The 20,715-nt window shown below is 39.7% G+C and overlaps 2 long non-coding RNA genes across 3 annotated transcripts in view; one reads left to right on the forward strand and one right to left on the reverse strand.

Moving 5' to 3' along the window:
* LOC147360366 (uncharacterized) overlaps positions 1–14,067 on the forward strand; it is a 62,330-nt gene extending 48,263 nt beyond the window's left edge. The window contains exon 2 of the long non-coding RNA XR_015139120.1: positions 13,967–14,067. This is a non-coding gene — a long non-coding RNA (uncharacterized LOC147360366). The remainder of the gene's footprint in view (positions 1–13,966) is intronic.
* LOC147360367 (uncharacterized) lies at positions 895–20,676 on the reverse strand. Of its 2 annotated transcripts, none has more exons than XR_015139121.1 (2): positions 20,457–20,676; positions 895–1,631 (listed from the first exon to the last, which is right to left on the reverse strand). It is a non-coding gene; the product is annotated as an uncharacterized LOC147360367 (long non-coding RNA). The 2 variants fall into 2 exon arrangements; XR_015139122.1 differs by having other exon boundaries at positions 19,864–20,577.
* Between the last annotated feature and the right edge of the window lie 39 nt (positions 20,677–20,715).

The raw sequence follows: 20,715 nt of genomic DNA on the forward strand, positions 1-20,715 counted from the left end.
AAAAACAAAACAAATTAACAAATATAATGAAACAAAACCAGACACAGATACAGAGAACAAACTGGTGGTTGCCAGAGGGGAGGTGGATAGGTGAACGAGTGTAATAGGTGAGGGGGATTAAAAAGTACAAACTTCCAGTTATAAAATTAATAAGTTTTGGGGGTGTAAAGTACAGCATAGGGAATATAGTTAATAATAATAATATTGTAATAACTTTACTAGTGACATGTGGAAATAATATTTATTATGGTGATCGTTTTGTAATATATATTGAATCACTATGTTACACACCTTAAATTACTATAACATTGTAAATCAATTATATTAATACTTCAATTTTAATAAAGGATGCTTCCTGGGGCTGTAGATATTTAAAAGCTTTAGTGAAGCAGGATGATCCTCTTCCTGGAAAGTGCATTCACATGGCTATTGGCAAGAGATCTCTGATCCTCACTGGTTATTAGTGAAGAGCCTAAGTTCCTTACCATCTGGGTCTAACCTTTTGGGTACTTGAGTGTCCTCATGGCATGGTAGCTGGCTTCTTTCAGAGTGAGTAGACCAAGAGAGAAACTGTACTGCCCTTTAGACCTTGTCTTGGAAGTCACACATCATTACTTCTGTCATCATGTATTTGTCAGAAGCAAGAAACTAAGTTTATCTCACACACAAGGGCAGAGGAATTAGACTTCACTCTCTGAAGGGAGGAGTGTCAAAGAATTTGTGGACATATTTTGAAAACCATCACACCATGTGATATGGTCTAATAAAACTGGTGACATTTGTGGCTTCTGGGCAAAAGGTTTAAGAGCCAGTGAGTGGTTTGCCTGCTTCTTTTCCCTCATACATAAAAACTGGCAATATTTCAGTTAGAAGACCTGGATCCTGGAGTAAAGATGATGTGAAGCAGAGCTTTTATTGTCCACTGTTAAGTATGTTAGGCATGGTACAAAGTACAAGTAGTATCACAATAATTATTTACAGCAATGGTAAATATTATTATCCACAATTTTAGAAGAAATAGAACTATCATATTTCAACTTTTTCTGATATTCTTGACATGATTCACTTTGCCATATCTATTTTTTTCTTTTACTGAAAGCACTTTTCACCTTCTAAGAAACTGTATTGTTTACAGTTTATATCATTTTGTTTATTGTCTGTCTTGCTGCTGTTGTTCAGTCGCTTAGTCATGTCCAACTCTTTGTGACCCCATAAGACTGCAGCACTCCAGGCTTCCCTATACTTCATTATCTCCCAGAGTTTGCTCAAACTCATATCCATTGAGTTGATGATGCTATTCAACCATCTCATCCTCTGTTGCCCCCTTCTCTTCCTCCCCTCAATCTTTCCCAGAATCAGGGTCTTTTCCAGTAAGTCAGTTCTTCATGTTAGGTGGCCAAAGTATTGGAGCTTCAGCATCAGTCCTTCCAATGAGTATTCAGGGTTAATTTCCTTTAGGATTGACTGACCTGATATTCATCTTCTCCAGCACCACAGTTCTGTCCAGCTTTACAAAAATGTAAGTTCCACAAGGACAGGCAGGGGAATTCCCTGGTGGTCCAGTGGTTAGGACTCCACACTTCCACTGTAGGGGGCATCAGTTGGATCCCTGACTGGGGAACTAAGATCTCCTAAGACCAAAAAACAAAACAAAAGAAAGAAACAAGGTCAGGGGTCTTTGTTTTGTTCACTGATGTATCCCAATGTAAAGAACACTGCCTGAATATAAATACTTACTGAAGGTTGATCTTCAGTCCCAATTCTCTCCCTGGACACTGTTCCAGTTTGTCTACATATTTTCTAATGGTAATACTCCAATTGAGGTCTGATAAGCATAGGCTGTTTCTTACTGGTTGTGCTCTCAGAAGCTAACCATATTTCTAGGATCTCACTGAAGTCTCCAATAAATCTATTGATTATGATCAATATTTTCATGCTATTCTCTGCGATGGGTTTTAAGTTGTGACAAATGACCAAAGATAGGCTCATTCTACTGGAAATTTCTATATTATCTTGGGTCTCTCTTTATCACCCTTGTGTGTGTGTGTGTGTGTGAGTCACCCTTATCCCTTCAAAATCACAAAATATCTGTCATATTTTTATTCCTCTAGTGTTCTAAAATGGCTTTTTGTGCATTTCTCCCTAGGTAACATTTGTGCATTTTAACAAATACCTTGATCCCAGATTGTTGAGCTAGTGGTCAGAAGTTTAGAAAACACGGCAAGTCAATGAGGAAGTTATTACTGGGCAACCAGGCCACTGTGGAAGCGACAGAATTGTTGCTGCCTGGCATTCACAATCATTCTCAGGGAATGTGCAGTAAAAGTTTACAAACATGTTTCTAAATGTCATAAAACATACTTTTACGAAATTCAATCTCTTTCACTCAATTAAAAATTTTAAACTAACAGAGAAACATTAAAAGCAAAACTTTTTGTTCTTAGCCCATAAAACTCAGGAACAGAATCTGTTCTTTCTCCAAAAACAAATGCAATAACTTAAATCTGTCTGCAAAAGGAACAAAAGGTAGAGAAACTGTGTTCTGTTCACTGACATCCCTTAATAATTATTATGTGTGGGACAATCTTATGGTCTTACCTGAGGCTATACCAAGGAACAAAGCAACAGGAAAACAATATAGAAATGAAGTCATTGTGGTGGCATAAAGAGAAGAAACGACCAGAAGATTGACAGGCTTAAATCCTATTTCTTCTTTGCTACTATCTAAATCTATGATGTGTACAAACTGCTTCACTTCTCTGGATCTCAATTTATCTGTAAGATGTTAAGATTAGAAAAGATGGCTTAGAAAGTCTTCTGGCTTTTTAATACTAACAAAAAGAGGTATATACAAATTTTCTAGTATGGAAGAAAAGGACCAGTGGTGTGCTGGTAAATGCTGATAAAAATACGAACATTTAATTTTTTTTTTTTTTTGCTAAAATTTTATTGGAGTATAGTTGATTTACAAAGTTGTGCTAGTTTCTGCTATACAGCAGATGAATCAGTTATATATATATATAATAACTGGCTCTCCGGTGGGAAAAAAAAAACAACCCTTTGTTTTGTTATGCAACAGAACAGTGGTGGGAATACTTCTACTGCGGTCAGTTTTCAAGTTACCAATGGTTTATTAGCCTATTAGCAAAATTCCTAAAAATTTAATAATTAGCACTTAGAATCTAGTTAAGAGCAGCTCTAACACACCACTAATGTGAGAGTTGGACCATAAAGAAAGCTGAGCACCGAAGAACTGATGCTTTCAAACTGTGGTGCTGGAGAAGACTCAGCAAGGAGATCAAACCAGTCAATCCTAAAGGAAACCAACTCTGAATATTCATTGGAAGAACTGAAGCTGAAGCTTTAGTACTTTGGCCACCTAACGCGAAGAGCCAACTCATTGGAAAAGAGCTGATGCTGAGAAAGATTGAGGGCAGGAGAAGGAGGCGACAGAGGATGAGATGAGCAACACCAATTTAACAGACATGAATTTGAGCAAACTCTGGGAGACAGTGAAGGAAAGGAAAGCCTGGAGTGCTGCACTTTACGGGGTTGCAAACAGCTGGATGCAACTTAGCAACTGAACAACACCACAGACTAAATAGGACTCAATTTATTCTTTTGCCTGTTCATTCATTCAGCAACAATCACTGAGCATTTATTATGTGCAAGGCATTAAACTAACTGGAATACAAAGCTGTGTAAAATCTGGATCTTGTCCCAAGAGGTTTAGATTCTAGTAAACAGGAAATGAACACAGACAACTGTATTGCTACAGAGAACATGACAAATAACATAAAGAAAGCAGGAATAAGTAAAGTACTACTAAGGGTCAGCAGAAAAAGAGACTATTCATATTGAGGTTATTGAGTGGAAGAGACCTTGAGGAAGAAAAAGAGATTTCTTAAAAAGAAAAAGACTATTAAAGGTATTTTTTTTGTTGTTTGTTCATTTAAAAGACTTTTCTAGGGAATTCTCGTGGTTTCGAGGTTCCACTGCAGGGAAGTGGAACTAAGATCCCACATGCCATGCAGTACAGCCTGGGGTTGGGAGGTGGGGGAAGAGTTATCTAATAGAAGAGAAGTAACACTATGTTGGGAAATCAAGAACCAGATAAATACTTAAAGGAAGCTAAAAATAAGAGTCTAAGAAGTGATTCTACATGTGGGAGGGCAATAAAAGCCACCAGGTCAGATGGCTCCACCAAGAACAATCTTATACTGGAATGAGTTTAACACCATTGAAAGGGAATTGGAGTACAATTTAGGAAGGGAGCTAAAATGAAGATCATGGCATCTGGTCCCATCACTTCATGGCAAACAGATGGGGAAATAGTAGAAACAGTGGCAGACTATTTTTCTGGGCTCCAAAATCACTGCAGATGGTGATTGCAGCCATGAAATTAAAGGACACTTACTCCTTGGAAGGAAAGTTATGACCAACCTAGATAGCATATTCAAAAGCAGAGATATTACTTTGCCAACAAAGGTCCATCTAGTCAAGGCTGTGGTTTTTCCAGTGGTCATGTATGGATGTGAGAGTTGGACTGTGAAGGAAGCTGAGTGCCGAAGAATTGATGCTTTTGAACTGTGGTGTTGGAGAAGACTCTTGAGAGTCCCTTGGACTGCAAGGAGATCCAACCAGTCCATCCTAAAGGAGATCAGTCCAGGGTGTTCTTTGGAAGGACTGCTGCTGAGGCTGAAACTCCAATAGTTTGGCCACCTCATGCAAAGAGTTGACTCATTGGAAAAGACCCTGATGCTGGGAGGGACTGGGGGCAGGAGGAGAAGGGGACGACAGAGGATGAGATGGCTGGATGGCATCACCGACTCTATGGACACGAGTTTGGGTGAACTCCGGGAGTTGGTGAGGGACAGGGAGGCCTGACGTGCTGTGATTCATGGGGTCGCAAAGAGTCAGACACGACTGAGCGACTGAACTGAAAACAGACAAATGGTTACTTTCATAAATTCAAGATCCATTATCTAGTGGGCATTTTAATTTTTATTTTCCTAAAGTGTATTTTAATTTACCAAAGGTGAGCTAAAGTTCTAATATTCTAGGTATTATTGAACGATTGAGTCTCACTGTACTTTTCAAGATCATAAAAAATCTTTTTATATCTCTCTCACTAGGCTTCATCTTTCTATGTTACAATTTTATTTGTCTAGATGAGTCAAAAATTCTTTTGTTAATACTCATAAGAACATGGATATGAGTAAGAACAGCAGTTAAGTTTGCCAAATCTTTGGGGGTACTCCAGTGTGTCCAGAAAGTTAAAAATCTTTCCTTTTTATAAAAATATAAACCATTATGGGAATTCCTGGTGGTCCAGTGGTTAAGACTCCATGCTTTCAATGCAGGAGGCACGGGTTTGATCCCTGGTCAGGGAACTAAGATCCTACATGCCATCCCACATGATGTGCAGCATGGTCAAAAATTTAAAAAACAACAACAAAATACATATATATATCATTAAGGAACTCTTTCTTTGGAAGAAGAAAGAAGACAGACTGTTCTGTTTTTACTTTATTGTTTAGGTCCAACTTAAGCCTAAATTTAACAATGAAGATAGAATTTTCCTGAAACATATGGGACTTTTTGTCTTTTCTAAACAGGGAATTACAGGACGAACATTTAATGACAAACATTCTCCTCACAACACCAGTCAATAAATTTCTGACAACACTGATTTGGTGCCTATTAGAGGGAGAGAATAACAACAATAGAATGTGGGAAATTTCAGAAGCAAAAATATAATTGGTACTTTTAAAGTTCTTATAATTTAATAGAGGAGACTGAATAATCCTTAATAAATACACTGGGGCATACTTACTATTAGAGGGATTTAGCATGAAGTGATTCTTCTTGAACATTTTCCATTGCAATTTAGCTTTTGGAGTAAACAGAAGAAATGGGAGGGCTAGAAACAAGATATTCCTAGGGTCACAGAGCCAGCAAATCATAGAAAGGGGATTTAAACCTAGGTCTCCTAATTCCACACATGAGACAGTCTCACAGCATTAATCTTGAGCATACATCTTTTTGAAATGTTATATGACATTCATTTTCACAATTAAAAAAAAAAAAGCCAGTAAGACTGATTAGAACTCAGAGGATAGTAATGCTCCAGCATTCCACTTAATTTTTCTCATTTTGGGAGAAGGAAGCACTTGTGACGGAGAAGGCAATGGCACCCCACTCCAGTACTCTTGCCTGGAAAATCCCACGGACAGAGGAGCCTGGTAGGCTGCAGTCCATGGGGTCTCGAAGAGTTGGACACGACTGAGTGACTTCCCTTTCACTTTTCACTTTCATGCATTGGAGAAGGAAATGGCAACCCACTCCAGTGTTCTAGCCTGGAGAATCCCAGGGATGGCGGAGCCTGGTGGGTTGCTGTCTATAGGGTTGCACAGAGTCGGACACGACTGGTGACTTAGCAGCAGCAGCAGCAGCACCTGTGACACCACAAACTAAAGGTGTGACACTTTTAAAAACTGGTCTAAATAATTAGGGTTTTATTCTTCTCAAATATCTGGGGTGATTACTTTCTAGTATTCTTCCAGGACTTCTCTATAAAGAAAATTCATAATGTCATTTCATATCATAGGTCTGGATAGACACTAAAGATTTTCTCTCTTTCCTTCTCTACCTTTGATATTTTTGATGTTTATCAAGGTAATACATGCAAATATTTTAAGTCTTTGGTTAAAAAAAAAAGTCTTGTGGAACTACAAGGTTCATAACAAAGCACAACGGAGTATATTTTAACACACATACAGTCTTAAAAAAGTGGTGGCCTCACCAAAGCTTGAGATACCCTCCCAAACTTATTTGCTGGCTTTTTTTTTTCACGTTTACCAACATTTTCCCAAATTAAATATTTTTACTGCTACTTCTTGATTTGTAAATTTTTAACAGTACCTAATAGAAAAGATAAAGATCTTAAAGATCCAACACTACATTTTTCCTCCCTTCAGCCTCTCAATATTGTTATATCACAATATTTTAAATTAAATCAGTGTTTTATGTTAACCTTATTATGACTCTTGTGTGTTTTCCTTCTGGATCAATTAACTGGATTATGATTACATTTCCTTTCTTATGCAACTTTTTGTCTTACAATTAATAGTCGCCTTCGTTTTCTGTTTGACAAAATTTCTGCATCATTATCACTGTCTCAGACCTTCCAACAGAAAAGTAAAAATGAATTATTTTGAACTCAACCATGGAAAAACTCCCGTGGAGCACTCCTTCCTTCAGTCTGGACTATCCCTCACTAGGTCTGCTCTATACAATTGTCATCTTAGAATTTCCTTTTGTCTTTCCTAGGGTGATCCCCTCTTTCCTAAAACCTGTTATCTTTGTCATTGTTTCAGTAGAGCATATCTTCCAGTAGTGCCCCAGGAACAGTGGGGGTTAGTAAATTTTTTATTGCATGCAAGAAAAGTATCTTTAATTGTCCCTCACATTTGATTAATAACATGATTTAGTGTAATTTTAGGTTGAAAATAATTTTCTCTCAGAATTTTGAAAGCGCTGTTTGTTTTCTAACTACTACTGTCAATATTAAAAAATATGCTATTCTCATTACCTGCTCTTCTATTATGAATAATCCATTCCCCTTTCCCCACTCCCTCTTCATCTCCTGTCAACAAGATTTTTGGATCTTCTCTTTAACCCTTGTGTTTAGAAATTTCATGACAATGTGACATAGTACTTTTGATTTTTTTCCCTTCATTATGCTGGGCACTCAGCAGTCTCTGTCAATCTGGAAACTCACATCCTTCAGTTATCAGAGATCTTGTAATTTCTTTGATAATTTCCATCCCTTCATTTCTTCTCCATTCCTAAAACTCCAGTTAGCCTAGTGTTGGACTTTATGGATTCATTCTCCAGTTGTTTTAATTTCTTTTTGTTCTATTTTTCTGAAAGATTTCCTCAATTTTATATATTAATACTATTAATTATTTTTGCTACTTAAAAACTTTCCCCCCCCCAAAAAACTTTCCCAGAGCTATTATTCTCTGCTCCTTTTTTGGGGAGGAGCATCCTGTCTTTGCTTGATAGATGCGCTATTTTACACTATCAGAGGCAGAAGATGCTTATTGTTTTCAAAAAATATCCTTCTGCTTTCCATATTGCCTGTTTTCCATTTTGACTTCCTGTTCTTTCTTGGTGAAGGTTTATCTCAGCTATCTGGTGATCCTTTGCTGTCCTTTCATATTTAAAAGTGTGTCATTACAAAGGTATTGGGAAGGTCTATGTTAACTGGAAGAGTCTGTCAGTTGGTGGGTTTCATTGCAGGTTAATAAAGTAGGGATACATGTTTTGTTGGGAGACCCTCAAGTATCATTCTTCATAGATACTTCTTCTGGGATTATTCAATTTCAGGTTTCTCTCAAAACTAATTCTCAGCTATCCTGCCTGGAGAATATAAGCCTTGGTGTCAGCATCCTTGGAGTGAAATAGAGCAAGAGGGCTGGGCAAGTTTCATCATTCAGCATGTAGGTATCCCTCTGATCTCTGTTTTCAGTGTGGTATTCCTCCTGCCCCAGCCTCCTCAGCTGTGATCTTTAACCTCTATCCCAGTCTGGAGATTTTCAAACTCAGTTTTTCACAGAATAAACCAGGGAGATAGAGGAGTGATTGCCTAACTGAGCAGGATGAAGAAGGGGCCTCGTAGTCCAACTTCTTAAATAGACTTTCGGCCAATCCTCCACTTTTAGACCACTGCATGTCTCTGATGCTACAGTACCTTTCATTCCTGGTGTCTCAGTGTTCTGCAATGAGAACCTGCTTGCCTCTTGTTAGTATACCCCTCCCAAATATTTGGAATTCTGTTTCCTCAGCTCAACCTTCCAACTTCCAAAGTGCTGTTGATATCCCTCATCTGCTGTCATCTTTCTTATTCCCTTTGTGGACTGATAACATTAAAAATATTAACTCATCATTTTAGTGAATGGGGGAGAGAAAAGGGATGAAGACATGTTTAATCTGTTCTTGTACATTGAGAATTGCAGGACTGACAAGATGCTCACTCTTTTGCTCCCATAAAAAAATGTCAGAACCAGAAAACTCAGAGATAAAATTCTGTTCTCATGAAGGTGATATGAAAAAAATATGGGTCTGAGAACTGTAGTATCTCTTCTCAAGTCCTGGTATTATTATTTATTGATTGGTTGACGTTGATGTTGATGTTGGTTAAGTTACAAATGTTTCATCATCTATAAACTGGTGATAATCGTCCCTATCACAGCCTATCTTACTTGCAATGACTAAGGTAAGATAACTGATATAAATGTATGAATATACATCAAATATGTAACATTTATCATTAACTTGGCATAGTCAAATACATTTTGAGAGAGAGGCAGTGTAACAGAGTAGAAAGAGTATGGGCTTCAGAGTCAATACAGACCTAGATTTGATTGCATCTCTGTCATTCATTGTGTGATCTTGGGTAAGTAACTTAACCTCTCAGCTTTGTTTTCCCTACTTATAAAATGAGTATGATATTATGAATCTGACAACACTGTAATGAGGATTAAATGAGATAATGCATGTAACATGGGCTCCCAGGTGGCACTAGTGGTAACGAACTTGCCTGCCAATGCAGGAGACATAAGAGATGTGGGTTCAATCCCTGGGTCGGGAAGATCCTCTGGAGAAGGAAATGGCAACCCACTCCAGTATTCTTGCCTGGAGAATTCCATGGACAGAGGAGCCTGGCGGGCTACAGTCCATGGGGTTGCAAAGAGTTGGACATGACTGAGTGACTAACACACAGTGCTAAACCACATTAGTAATTAGGATCTGAAGTCATCAATAGTCCTCGTAAAAGCTTTTTATTTGCTTTTTTCCTAGGACCAAATTATAAGGTGAGCAGCCCAAGTTCAAAGAGCCCAGCATACATATTCTTTGAAGTGGCAATAGGTTATTACTGAGACCTCTTTAAGAATATTTTGTTATGAAGTAAGACAAAATTTGTAATGAATATTAAAGGAGATCAGGCACTTTGGAACACTGGAACTACTACTCAAAAAATTATTTTAAGAGTTATAGTTTTTTTTCTATTTGATTCTTACATAAACCCAGAAGCTTGGAAGGCTTTATCATCCTGTTTAAAGATGAAAAAATCAAGGCATGAGTGAAAAAGCAACTTGCTCAAGGTTCATTAGTCATCAAAGAACAATCAGGAACTCCAACCTTGGACTTTTGACTCCCTACTCAGGGCTCTTTTTAAAAAAGAAGTTCTAGTTAAATACACATAAAATTTACCATCTTAATATCTTTTGTGTACAATTAAGTACATTCACCTCTTTGTGCAACTAATCTCCAGAACTCTTTTCATCCTGCAAAACTGAAACTCTATACCCACTAAACAATTCCCATTCTCCCTCATTCCCCAGACTCTGGCAACCACCATTCTACTTTCTATGAATTTGACTATGCTAGGTGCTACATATAAATTTTTATCTTTTTGTGACTGGCTTATTTCACTTATATAATGTCCTCAAGGTTCATCCATGGTACAGCATGTCAGAATTTCCTTCTTTTTAAGGCTGAATAATATTCCATTACATGTATATACCACATTTTGTTTATTTATTCATGAACGGACATCTAGGTTGCCTGGCTCTTTGGCTATTGTGAATAATGCTGCTATTGATTCCTGGGTCCGGACGATTCCCTGGAGGAGGGCATGGCAACCCACTCTAGTATTCTTGCCTTGAGAATCCTATGAACAGAGGAGCTTGGCAGGCTACAGTCCATAGGTCACAAAGAGTTGGACACAACTGAAGCAATTGAGCACAGCACAGCACACATTGGAATACAAATATCTCTTTGTGACTCTGATTTCAATTATTTTGGATATATACCCACAATTGTATTGCTGTACCATATGATAATACTATTTTCAATTTCTTGAGGAACCACCATATTGTTTTGGGGAACAGCTATACATAGTGGCTACACCATTTTACACTTTAACCGAAAGTACACAAGGGTTCCAATTTCTCCACATTCTTGTTAACACTCATCATTTTCCTTTTTTTTTCCCCAATAGCTATTCCAGTGGGTGCAAGGTGGTAAATCACTGTGGTTTTCATAAGAGTTTTGAAGTCTTCTGTAGAGATGCCAACACACTAAGTAACCCTGAGTCATATTACAACCCAATTTACAGCATTAACATCCTACTAGATTTAAAACACTGTAGGAAGCAACAGTACAGTCACTGCCCTCAAGGATTTTATAATCTAGCTGGAAAGATTATAAAATTATTTATATGCAGTTAAAAATAAACAGCAGTGCAAACAGCATAGTCTACATGTGTGTGCTCAGTCTCTCTGTCATGTCTGCCTCTTTTGTGACCCCATGAACTGTAACCTGCCAGGTTCCTTCTGTCGATGGAATTTTCAAGGCAAGAATACTGGAGTAGGCTGCCATTTCCTCTCTCCACGGGACCTTTCCAACCCAGGGATTGAACCCACGTCTCCTCTATCTCCTCCACTGGCAGGCAGATTCTTTACCATGGTGCCACTTGGGAAGTCCATAGTCTATATGATGAGTATTATCATGAAAATAGAGAAGGGTAAAATTATAATAGGTTGGGGGGATTAGAAAAGGCTTTGAAGAGCACCTCAAACATTTTAAAACAGAGGGTTTAAATTATTTGAGAGATATTTTATATTATTATTTCATTTTTTAATTTATGCATTCTTTCAACAAACATTTATTGTGCTGCACAATAGGGCTAAATACTGTGCCAGGTGTTGGGATTACAAAGTCTCTCAAGAGCAAGGGAGAAATGAGACGTGATAATCCAAGGTGCTGACTAAGTACATGGTACACGAAATCAGTCCTTTCTAAGGGCCTGCTGATGTACCAAAAAGACTGTTATCACCTACTTTTATAATGATTCACAAAGGGAGTATGAGAAGCATATTTCTTTCCAGACTATGTTCATACCCAATTATTTCAAACAGAATACAGCTGGGAAGTTTCCTATTCTCTCTTGGGAAGAAAGCAACATTCAAGACTAAGACTTTGTAAATTAGTTATGAGTGCTCATACCGATCATCCCACTTGAGTTCTTGTAAGTTAGTTATGAGTGCTCATACCTGTCATCCCATTGGGGTTCTTGCATTCACAAACATGTGCTAGCATCACAAAAGCAAAGAAAGATGAATAAAACACAGATCCTGCCCTCTAGGATCTCAAAGACAGACTCAATATGATTTTATAAGGGCTGTAATAGAGTAACGAGAGAACTTCCCTGCTCCCTCCACTCCAAGGAAATCATGTATGTTTGTTTGTGCTTAGTTATAATATTGTCCGAGTCCAATTCTGTCTCCACAGACTGTAGCCTGTTTGTTTGTGCTTAGTTATAATACTGTCTGAGTCCGACTCTGACTCCACAGACTGTAGCCTGCCAGGCTCCTCTGTCCATGGGATTTTCCCAGGAAGAATACTGGAGTGGGTTGCCATTTCCTCCTCCAGGGGATCTTTCCGGCCCAGGGATCAAACCTTTGTTTCCTGCATTTCAAGTGGTTTCTTTACCACTGAGCTACTGGGGAAGCTTGAGGAAATGATAGGTTTCCTTTAAAACACAACATCTAAGCTGAATCTTCACTTCCCCAGTGGCTCAGTGGTAAGGAATTGCCTGCAATGCATGAGTTGTGGATTCGATCCCTAGGTCGGGAAGGTCCCCTGTAGAAAGGAAATGGCAACCTACCCCAGTATTCTTGCCTGGGAAATCCTAATCCATGGGGTTGAAAGAGAGTCAGACATGACTGGGCAACTAAACAAGTTGAATCTTAAAGGATGGCAGGAGGAGTTAATCAGATGGGAAGAGAAGGGATGAACATTCCTAGTCAGGAGAACAGCATGTTCAAGGAACATTAAGGGATTTAGTGTAGCTGCACCTTAAAATACATGATTGCTATTGTTGTTCAGTTGCTAAGCCATGTCCCACTCTTTGCAACCCCATGGATTGCAGCATGCCAGACTTCCCTGTCCTTCACTATCTCCCTGAGTTTGCTCAAACCCATGTTTGTTGAGTTGGTGATGCCATCCAACCATTTCATCTTCTGTCACTCCCTCCTCCTCTTGCCCTCAATCTTTCCCAGCATCAGGGTCTTTTCCAATGAGTCGGCTCTTTGCATCAGGTGGCCAAAGTATTGAAACTTCAGCATCAGTTCTTCCACTGAATATTCGGAGTTGATCTTCTTTAGGATTGACAGGTTTGACCTCTTTGTTGTCCAAGGGGCTCAAGAATCTCCTCCAACACCACAGTTTGAAAGCCTCAATTCTTCAACACTCAGCCTTCTTTATGATCCAACTCTCACAATTCATGATGAGGAATAGTAAGAAGGATAGTGAGTAGAGAGATGAGGGGAGCTGAAGAGGGAGACTGTGAACAAATATTATACTGAAGGTAACAGAGAATTTACAGGTTTCTAGGAAGGGGAGGAGCATGATTAGTTTTTTTTGTTTTTTTAAGGAAACTCTGAAAGCTTCCCTGGTGGGTCAGACGGTAAAGAACCTGCCTGCAATGCAGGACACTGGGGTTTGACTCCTGGGTCGAGAAGATCCCTGGAGAAGGGAATGGCAACCCACTCCAGTGTCCTTGTTTGGAGAATCCCATGGACAGAGGAGCCTGTCAGACTACAATCCTTGGGTTCCCAAAGAGTTGGACACAACTGAGCAACTAACATTTTCACTTTCTGCAGGTTATTAGGTTGGTACAAAAGTAATTGCGGTATTTGCATTGTTGAACTGTGCTGTTTGATACTGGAATACATTCTTAAATAAATGTGGATATGTTATATATCATTTTAATGCACATATCTTGCTTTATGTTTTTTTGCTAATAAATTATTTGCTGTTTGTTTTATATTTATTTTAGACTAAGGAAATGATGTTAGACAAAAAGCTAATTCAACTGATTTTCTTATTTCAGTTCAAAATGGGTCATAAAGCAGCAGAGACAACTTGCAACATCAACAACACATTTGGCCAGGGAAGTGCTAATGAATGTACAGTGCAACAGTGGTTCAAGAAGTTTTGCAAAGGAGATGAGAGCCTTGAAGATGAGGAGTGTAGTGGCCAGCCATCAGAAGTTGACAATGACAACTGAGAGCCATCATTGAAGCTAATCCTGACAACTACATGAGAAGTTGACGAAGAACTCAACATCAACCATTTTAATGTCATGCAGCTTTTGAAGCAAATTGGAAAGGTGAAAAAGCTCCCTAAATGTGAGCCTCAGTGAGCTGACCAAAAATCAAAAAAATCATCATTTTGAAGTGTCATTTCCCCTTATTTTATGCAACAACAAATCATTTCTTGATTGGATTGTAACAGATGATGAGAAGTGGATTTTATACAACTGGCAATGACCAGCTCAGTGCCTGGGCAGAGAAGCAGCTCCAAAGCACTTCCCAAAGCCAAACTAATACCAAAAAAAGGTAATGGTCACTGTTTGGTGGTCTGCTGCCCGTCTGATCCACTACAGCTTTCTGAATCCTGGCAAAACCATTACATCAGAAGTATGCTTAACAAATCGAAGAGATGCACCAAAAACTGCAAGGCCTGCAGGTGGCCTTGATCAACAGAATGGGCCCAATTCTTCTCCATGACAACACCCAACCGCACATTGCACAACCAATGCTTCAAAAGTTGAACAAATTGCGCTACAAAGTTTTGCCTCATCCACCATATTCACCTGACCTCTAGCCAACCAACTACTACCTCTTCAAGCATCTCAACAACTTTTTGCAGGGAAAATGCTTTCCAAGAGTTTGTCAAATCCCAAAGCATGGATTTTTATGCTACAGGAGTAGACAAACTTATTTCTCATTGGCAAAAATGTGTTTCAGACCATGAATTTTAAATCATTATAACTAGGCTCAAACACATCTTTATTAAACAAAATAGGAACCATTATAATCAACACATTTTATCCAACGAGAAATAAGTTTGTTTACTCCTGTAGCATAAAAAATCCATGCTTCGGGATTCAACAAACACTTGGAAAGCATCTTACCTGCAAAAAGTTGTCGAGATGCTTGAAGTGATAGTCAGTAACTGGCTAGAGGTCAGATGAATATGGAGGGTGAGGAAAAACTTTGTTAAACACTATTGTAGGTTTTGAGGACACAGCTGTGAGGAACAATTTCCTGCCTCCACAGAGTTACATTCTAGCATGGAATATATTTTTTCAGGGACTAAAATATTTGTGTTTGCTGCCCAGAGCATTCCCTTCCCCATATAAATGTTTTAGGGAATCTCTAAGTTGGTACTCAAAACATTGTGCATTCAATGATCAGAAAAAAAGAAGTGGATGGTTTTAAGGTACATTTCATTCAGGTGCCAGGTAAACCCTAAGAAGTTATCTATGCTCCAGAACAAGTGTACTTTAGAAAAGTACATTGACTAGCTTAACAATGTTCTTTGCACTTATAATTTCTCTATCCTGAACTTTGCTAGATGGAAAAACATGGCCAAATCCTGGCAGATTTCTTTTTCTGGATTCCAAGAGAACCATTTCAATTCTTATACATTCTTTCAGACATATTGTAATATTATTGATTTCAATTATATAAGGTTCAGTCATTTTTACCATATATGATTAAATAAAGGCTCTAATTTCAACTATCTCACTGTAAAAATTGTGTTAAAATTTTGGATACTATTGGATTTTCATCCATAAATACAATAAATATTCACCAAATATTTAAGTGCCCATAATGAACCTGGCACTCTGCTAAGTGCCGGGGATTTCAGAGTGAATTAGATTTTTTACCTACCTCAAGCACTATAATACATATCTTTCACTACATTCTGGTAGCAAAGTGAGATTATTAAATCACAAGTAAAAAACCAACCAATAAATCAAACAAATTGTGCTAAGTGTTATGAAGGAAAAACGCAAGCTGCAATATCCAAGAAGAGATGACAATCACCCGTACCAGGCTAGTGGCAGTGGAGACAGAACTGGTTGACTCAGATTTTGGACACTGACTCAATAAGACTTGATAACGAATTGGATGAAGTGATGAAAAGAAAGGAACTGAGTTAACTCCTGGGTTTCCAACTTAAGCAACAGGGTAGAGAGCAGTGCCTTGTTAATTGAGATGAGGAAGATTTGCAGTGGGAAATACTCAAGTTGTTATAAACGCAGTAACTCTGAGACCTCTGTGAGACAAGCAAATGTAAAGAAATATGCACTTGGACCATGAAGCTAGAATTGAGAGGTTTGGGTTGGAAATAATGGATTTGAGAATCACTGACATAATGATGATATTTGGAGCCAGTATTTTCATTAGACTAGATTTCTAAATCTGTGACACAATATCTCATAAGTCATTTCTATGTATGATTAAATAATCAAGAATTCATTTCTGTTAGTGTAGTTCCTGAAGAATAAACTATGTAAGATTTCTTTGGGTGAGGGCACGGTGCTCACAATATCTTCTAATACATCAACCCCAAAATAAATTTGAGTTACTAAATGCTTTTCATTACTATCTCAGTGACTTTCTCTTTACTCATCAAAGCTAACTTGTAAAAGTCCCATGTAATGAATGAAAAGAACTGAATAGGTCTAGATTTCTCTATGGATTAGACTTTCTATCTTAATTATGTTTCCGTAATTTAAACATCACCTACAAGGATATATGGGCTTACTTAAGAAGACAGAGTACTGAACTAAAGATCATGAGATCTGGGTTCTGTTCAAGTACTGTCATGATTTAATTTTAAGTCATAGCCTCTATAGGCCTGCTATTTTATGGGTCAAGAGAAGAGACTAAGGAATATTTTAAAGCCTATGAAAACATAAATTTAGTATACAATTGAAGCATTATCATCAATAGCTTACTACTGGGAAGTTGGAGATCTGGGGTGGTGCTGAGCATCAAGAATGGCTCAGAGTGAAGATTCCAGTAGGCTGTTCTGGATTTCTCACTACTTTTCTGTAGACTTTGTAATTTAGCTTCTGTATCTATAAAATGGAAGAATCATGATTTCCCTCACCATTATGATAGAAAAATTAATAAATGTCTATATTTCACAATAAACTGTGGAAAATTCTGAAAGAGATGGGAATACCAGACCACTTGACCTGCTTCTTGAGAAATCTGTACGCAGGTCAGGAAGCAACAGTTAGAACTGGCCATGGAACAACAGACTGGTTCCAAATAGGAAAAGGAGTACGTCAAGGCTGTATATTGTCACCCTGCTTATTTAACTTATATGCAGAGTACATCATGAGAAATGCTGGGCTGGAAGAAGCACAAGCTGGAATCAAGACTGCCAGTAGAAATATCAATAACCTCAGATAGGCAGATGACACCACCCTTATGGCAGAAAGTGAAGAAGAACTAAAGAGCCTCTTGATAAAAGTGAAAGAGGAGAGTGAAAAAGTTGGCTTAAAACTCAACATTCAGAAAACGAAGATCATGGCATCTGGTCCCATCACTTCATGGGAAATAGATGGGGAAACAGTGGAAACAGTAGCTGACTTTATTTTGGGGGGCTCCAAAATCACTGCAGATGGTGACTGCAGCCGTGAAATTAAAAGACGCTTACTCCTTGGAAGGAAAGTTATGACCAACCTAGATAGCATATTCAAAAGCAGAGACATTACTTTGCCAACAAAGGTCCATCTAGTCAAGGCTATGGTTTTTCCAGTGGTCATGTATGGATGTGAGTTGGACTATAAAGAAAGCTGAGCACCAAAGAATAGATGCTTTTGAACTGTGGTGTTGGAGAAGACTCTTGAGAGTCCCTTGGACTGCAAGGAGATCCAACCAGTCCATCCTAAAGGAGATCAGTCCTGAGTGTTCATTGGAAGGACTGATGTTGAAGCTGAAACCCCAATACTTTGGCCACCTCATGCAAAGAGCTGACTCCTTTGAAAAGACCCTGATGCTGGGAAAGGTTGAGGGCAGGAGGAGAAGGGGACAACAAGATGAGATGGTTGGATGGCATCACCGACTCAATGGACATGGGTTTGGGTGAACTCCAGGAGTTGGTGATGGACAGGGAGGCCTGGCGTGCTGCAGTTCATGGGGTTGCAAAGAGTCAGACACGACTGAGCGACTGAACTAAACTGAAGTTTTATAGATTCCTGGATGAGAGGTTAGGAAAATACAAATTACTGTTGTGTTGATGTACTTATTAGCTTAATCTAAGCAGGATCTATCTCTTGGAAAACGTGGAAACACTTAGCTATCACTGCTTTCTGACTTCTGCCCACTTCTCAGGGATTCTCGGCTTTCCCTAGAAAACAAACTATTACCTTGAGGGTAGCCTGAAATCTCTGAAGAAAGTAAGCAGCCAGTTCAGAGAGGTCATATCTGGTACCGGGCTGTAATGGTCAACACTATTTGCTAAGCAGACCAGCATTTTCCAAACAGGGAACGGCAGTACAGTAAGGCCTCATTAAAACTTTGTGTGCCTTTGTTAATGTGAACCAACTTCGTTGGCCAAACTAAGTAACTTAAGAGTGATTGCCTATGAGCTCCTCTCTACCTCTCCCTAATTTCTCGTTTTTTCCCACTTGTCTTTTCTTTGTCTCAGATCTTCATTCTCCTACTTGAATGGACTTTTCAGAAACTTTGGTCTTCTCTATTGTTTCCTTCTCTCCTCTTCAAGGTCTGCTCGCTCAAAATGATTTGGGGACTGTCATGTCCGAAATATCTTTTACCTCTCAGAGACCAAGAGAATATAAATGGTATTCAACAATGGCTTTCAACCAGAGGTGATTTGGTAATGTCTAGAGATATTGTTTGGAGAAGGCGATGGCACCCCACTCCAGTACTTTTGCCTGGAAAATCCCATGGACGGAGGAGCCTGGTAGGCTGCAGTCCATGGGGTCGCTAAGAGTCGGACACGACTGAGCGACTTCACTTTGACTTTTCACTTTCATGCATTGGAGAAGGAAATGGCAACCCACTCACTCCAGTGTTCTTGCCTGGAGAATCCCAGGGACGGGGAAGCCTGGTGGGCTGCTGTTTATGAGGTCGCACAGAGTCAGACATGACTGAAGTGACCTAGCAGAGACATTGTTGGTTTTTACAATCATGGGAACGGTGCCACTGGCATCTAGTAGACACAGGTCAGGGATACTGCTAAACATCCTACACTGCACAAAAAACAGCCCACAACAACAAAGAATGGCCTAACACACTGACGGTGTTGCTACTGAGAAATCCTGATATGCAGATTATCAGTAGCTGAAAAGGAGGAGGCAATGCAGCCTCCTTAGGATACAGATTCTCAAGGTGGTAAAGCAACAGCCACTGACATCAGATTGCCTAGACTTGGATCATTCTCACTGATCCTTGGCTCCTTGGAGGCAGGAGCCTTATTTTACCTACCATGCTTAAATTACGGACTAGTATGCAATGGAGAGTGCTAACCAATTGTGGATTGTCTCACGTAGTTGTTTTGAGGACTCAAGAAGGGAACATATACTAAGTGATATGAAGCACAGTGAGAGGGAGAAAAGCAGCTCCTGAATAGGGGGAGCTAGGCTAGTGTTATCAACTAGGATATGCTGCCCTATTGAATACAATTTCAGAAAACACCAACATCACACAAAGCCACTCTGTGACCATGATGGATCAAGACAAAAACAAAACCACCTCCATAAACTTACTAACAAACGAATAAGAACAGTGACCCAACCACACACACCCACACCCACACCTCACACACACACACACAAAGACGAAATATCCCCCTATCCTGGCTGAGGGACTGCAGCTTCTTAACCAATCACAGCTTTAGCCACTCTTGGTTCTTCTCCCTTTTTCAGGTAAGAATTACTAAAATACCCATTAGAATTACCTTCATCTCCTTCTTAACAGCATCCAATCCAAAGAGAAGGCCTGCTTCCTGGAACCCTCCCCCAGATTACCTAATATAAACTCCAACCCTGTAAATTCTTTCCAGCACCCTCTTCCTGACATGCCCCCTGCACCTCAGGCTGTGCCTCCACTCCTTACGAGGAGACAATAAGCCCAGCTTTGTTCAACACGACGAGTGTTCTAGGTGGTCTTCGGCTAGGGGGCACTGACAGCAGTGAGAGCCCCAAAGGCTAACTGCTTCTATTATGCCTCAAGGGGAATTGCACCCACGCATTCGATGTCTTACAAACAAGGATTTTGAGGTTTCCGGACAGAATGCCTCTTGCCAGGCCGTTTCTCCTCATGAGGTCTCCTTTCCCGTCTACAGGGAGGAGGCTTTTGGTTTCCGACCTCCCAAAGTGAAATCCAGCCTGTTGGGTTAGATTTCTGAAGTAAAACGCCTCAGTGATGTGAGCGCCTCCGCTTCCAACTTCGAGTTACTCAAACACTAGCATACCCCACGGGGACACGGTGGAAGTGGTAGCAGAGAAATTAAAGCCCCAAAGAGTTCATATTACTGAATGCCTCACCCACCTCCCTAACTCAGGAGAAACCGCCCCGAACTCAGCTTGGGTTCCCTGCTCCTCCAAAAGCGGAGGTAAGAACAGCCACCGGCAAAATCGAACCTTCCGGGCCGGCTTCCTTAGCGTCGCGCACGCGCAGGGGCCGCTGGACAGTCACCGCGCTAGCGCCTGCCTCTTCCGGGTGGACTACAAGTCCCAGCTTGCCGGCACACGGTGTCGCCTGGTAACTCGCGCCAGTCGGAGCGCGCTAGGTCGGCTTCTCCGCGCGC

This window comes from Bos grunniens, chromosome 13, assembly GCF_055505025.1.
Source record: "Bos grunniens cultivar Pamir isolate PY7600 chromosome 13, Bosgru_T2T1.0, whole genome shotgun sequence".
Lineage (NCBI taxonomy): Eukaryota > Metazoa > Chordata > Mammalia > Artiodactyla > Bovidae > Bos > Bos grunniens.